Here is a 4,846-nt window from a genome sequence, read left to right as displayed (position 1 = left end):
CGGCTATTCACAAGCTGTACCTTCAGCAGGTGATTATCAAGGTTCCCCTCCTTCAACAGGGACGGGGTTACTATTCCACAATGTTTGTGGTACCGAAACCTGACGGTTCGGTGAGACCCATTCTAAATTTAAAATCCTTGAACACTTATGTAAGGAAGTTCAAGTTCAAAATGGAATCGCTCAGGGCGGTTATTGCAAGCCTGGAAGAGGGGGATTTTATGGTGTCGCTGCACATCAAGGACGCTTATCTGCATGTCCCCATTTACCCACCTCACCAGGAGTACCTCAGGTTTGTGGTACAGGACTGTCATTACCAATTCCAGACGTTGCCGTTTGGTCTGTCCACGGCACCGAGGGTATTTACCAAGGTAATGGCCGAAATGATGATACTCCTTCGGAAGAAGGGAGTTATAATTATCCCGTACTTGGACGATCTCCTTATAAAGGCGAGGTCCAGAGAGCAGTTGTTAGTCAGCGTAGCACTTTCTCGGGAAGTGTTGCAACAGCACGGCTGGATTCTGAATATCCCAAAGTCGCAGCTGATTCCTGCGACGCGTCTGCTCTTCCTGGGCATGATTCTGGACACAGAACAGAAGAAGGTGTTTCTCCCGGTGGAGAAGGCCCAGGAATTGTCATCGCTGGTCAGGGACCTCCTGAAACCAAAACAGGTGTCGGTGCATCACTGCACGCGAGTCCTGGGAAAGATGGTGGCTTCTTACGAAGCAATTCCCTTCGGCAGGTTCCATGCAAGGATCTTTCAGTGGGATCTGTTAGACAAATGGTCCGGATCGCATCTTCAGATGCATCGGTTGATCACCCTGTCCCCAAGAGCCAGGGTGTCTCTGCTGTGGTGGCTGCAGAGTGCTCATCTTCTCGAGGGCCGCAGATTCGGCATACAGGACTGGATCCTGGTGACCACGGACGCAAGCCTCCGAGGATGGGGGGCTGTCACTCAGGGAAGGAACTTCCAGGGACAGTGGTCAAGTCAGGAGACTTCACTACACATAAATATACTGGAACTAAGGGCCATTTACAACGCCCTGAGTCAAGCAGAGCCCCTGCTTCAAAACCAACCAGTGCTGATTCAATCAGACAACATCACGGCGGTCGGCCATGTAAACCGCTAGAGCGGCACAAGAAGCAGGATGGCGATGGCAGAAGCCACAAGGATTCTCCGATGGGCGGAAAATCACGTGCTAGCACTGTCAGCAGTGTTCATTCCGGGAGTGGACAACTGGGAAGCAGACTTCCTCAGCAGGCACGACCTCCACCCGGGAGAGTGGGGACTTCATCCAGAAGTCTTCACACAGATTGTAAATCGTTGGGAACTGCCACAGGTGGACATGATGGCGTCCCGCCTCAAGAAAAAGCTAAAAAAATATTGCGCCAGGTCACGGGACCCTCAGGCGATAGCTGTGGACGCACTAGTGACACCGTGGGTGTACCAGTTGGTTTATGTGTTCCCTCCTCTTCCTCTCATACCCAAGGTACTGAGGATAGTAAGAAAGAGAGGAGTAAGAACTATACTCATCGTTCCGGATTGGCCAAGAAGAACTTGGTACCCAGAACTACAAGAAATTATCTCAGAGGAACCATGGCCTCTGCCTCTCAGACAGGACCTGTTCCAGCAGGGGTCCTGTCTGTTCCAAGACTTACCGCGGCTGCGTTTGACGGCATGGCGGTTGAACGCCGGATCCTAACGGAAAAGGGCATTCCAGATGAAGTGATTCCTACGCTGATAAAGGCTAGGAAAGATGTGACAGCACAACATTATCACCGTATATGGCGAAAATATGTTGCTTGGTGTGAGGCCAGGAAGGCCCCTACAGAGGAATTCCAGCTGGGACGTTTCCTGCACTTCCTACAGTCAGGAGTGACTATGGGCCTAAAATTAGGATCCATAAAGGTCCAGATTTTCGGCCCTATCTATTTTCTTTCAAAAAGAACTGGCTTCACTACCTGAAGTTCAGACGTTTGTTAAGGGAGTGCTGCATATTCAGCCCCCTTTTGTGCCTCCAGTGGCACCTTGGGATCTTAACGTTGTGTTGGATTTCCTGAAATCCCACTGGTTTGAGCCACTTAAGACCGTGGAACTTAAATATCTCACGTGGAAAGTGTTCATGCTATTGGCCTTAGCTTCGGCTAGGCGTGTGTCAGAATTGGCGGCTTTGTCGTGTAAAAGCCCTTATCTGATCTTCCATATGGACAGGGCAGAATTGAGGACTCGTCCCCAATTTCTCCCTAAGGTGGTATTAGCGTTTCATTTGAACCAACCTATTGTGGTGCCTGCGGCTACTCGGGACTTGGAGGACTCCAAGTTACTAGATGTAGTCAGGGCTTTGAAAATCTATGTAGCCAGGATGGCTGGAGTCAGGAAGACTGACTCGCTGTTTATCCTGCATGCGCCCAACAAGCTGGGTGCTCCTGCTTCAAAGCAAACTATTGCGCGCTGGATCTGTAACACGATTCAGCAAGCTCATTCTGCGGCAGGATTGCCGCATCCTAAATCAGTAAAAGCCCATTCCACGAGGAAGGTGGGCTCATCTTGGGCGGCTGCCCGAGGGGTCTCGGCTTTACAACTTTGCCGAGCTGCTACTTGGTCGGGTTCAAACACATTTGCTAAATTCTACAAGTTAGATACTCTGGCTGAGGAGGACCTTGCCTTTGCTCATTCGGTTCTGCAGAGTCGTCCGCACTCTCCCGCCCGTTTGGGAGCTTTGGTATAATCCCCATGGTCCTTACGGAGTACCCAGCATCCACTAGGACGTCAGAGAAAATAAGAATTTACTCACCGGTAATTCTATTTCTCGTAGTCCGTAGTGGATGCTGGGAGCCCGTCCCAAAGTGCGGACTCTCTGCAATACATGTATATAGTTATTGCTTACCTAAAGGGTTATTGTTTTGAGCCATCTGTTGACTGAGGCTCAGTTGTTGTTCATACTGTTAACTGGGTATGGTTATCACAAGTTGTATAGTGTGATTGGTGTGGCTGGTATGAGTCTTACCCAAATCCTTTCCTAGTAATGTCAGCTCTTCCGGGCACAGTTTCCTTAACTGAGGTCTGGAGGAGGGGCATAGAGGGAGGAGCCAGTGCACACCAGATATAGTACCTAATCTTTCTTTTAAGAGTGCCCAGTCTCCTGCGGAGCCCGTCTATTCCCCATGGTCCTTATGGAGTACCCAGCATCCACTACGGACTACGAGAAATAGAATTACCGGTGAGTAAATTCTTATTATTTGAATAATAGGAGAAGTTATATAGAGTAATATGGATGAAAGCGAGGGACTATAAGGTATAATAGGAGGACGTATAGCTAGAGGCCATATGGAATAATTAGAGGAGTTATAGGTTATATATAGCAGTGGTTCTGGTTTTCTATATATGATACATAAAGCTGAAGCCTGCACTATTCACCTAGGGAATGCTGGCAGGAAAACGCATATAACATCTATACACTACATATGTTTAAGTATATTCTTCTATATCTTACTCCCCGCCATGGAAAATGTTATTTTTACTGGGAACAAAAGTTAAGCTCCGAGCAATAAACAGATCAGTTTCACATAAACAGCATTCTTATTAGAAACACATGTTCATTGAATACTTATCTAACCAACCGGACTGCAGATTAACCTGATCTCTGCTGGGTGCTGCAATCCGGGGTCATTAGACAGGTTACATTTACTGAGGAAGCAATTGCTGTTCCAGCCAGTCATGTGACAAGTCAGCTTATAAGGTGCAATATCACTGACATTTACATCACATTGCACAACTTCTACATACGAGTAAAAACATGGAGACTTTCCCATTAATACATTATACTTTCTTTAAATGTTAGCCAAATATCATTCCTGGTGTCACAATGACCGGCTAGTACAGTCACAATGAGGCCTTTACTGGCCAGTTTGTGTATGTGTGGGTTAGATCAGCCATTTCCACTTGGTTTATCTTTAATACATACCCCCCTTAGTACTTGTGCATATTGGGCCTGATTCAGATGAGCAATTATCGGCAGATAATTGCGCATGCGTCACAGCCACAGTGCGCACGCACAAGGTACCTTTGGTACCTGTACAGTGAGGAATCAGTTACAGAGTGATTGACAGGAAGTAGGGGAGGTTACGTGGTGAGTCCATAAAAACGCAGGTGTGCCGTGAATGTTTTCGGACGGTGTTTCGGCATGTGACTGCTATCTCGTCGCACCTCCCACAGCCTTTCTACAAAGCCATGGAGTACGCAGTTGCTGAACATGTTGCGATGGCTTCAGTGGACTATTACACTTGCGTTGCCTCTCCGTACTGTCACTGAAAAGGATCGCTACTGCATCGGCATTGTGACTGTATCTGAATCAGGACCATTGTGGGGTTTTTTGGGAAAATAAGTTTTATTAATTTTTGTATTAATAAGAACAAAAGCAAGAACAATAAACAGAATGCGGATCAATATAGGAAGTACACAGAGATGGGACATCAATAAGATACAGTAGCATCATGGCCCGTAGTGATCCTATCAATCAAACATCAAAAACCAGAAACAGCAATACAATCATACAAAGAACAAAAAGAGAAGTGAGTAAAGCGAGGAAAGAAGAAAAGAAAGAAAGAGAGGTAAGTGCAAGAAAAGGGGAAGGGGGTGAGTGTTGGCCAGACAAGGTTGCTCGTACTATCAAGTGCAGACGTGCAGACATATATATAAGCAATGGATCAGATGGTCGTCAATGGTGGTTCTGCATTAAAGTGCAATGTCCATGGCGTCCAAGTGTGAATAAAAGTATTTGACGTGATCATGAAGGGCAATCAGGACCATTGTTATCCATGCAGGTAAATATGTCGATTTGCCGGCTGT

Source organism: Pseudophryne corroboree, chromosome 6 (assembly GCF_028390025.1).
Source record: "Pseudophryne corroboree isolate aPseCor3 chromosome 6, aPseCor3.hap2, whole genome shotgun sequence".
Taxonomy (NCBI): Eukaryota; Metazoa; Chordata; class Amphibia; order Anura; family Myobatrachidae; genus Pseudophryne; species Pseudophryne corroboree.
Note: the sequence above shows the minus strand (reverse complement) of the source record.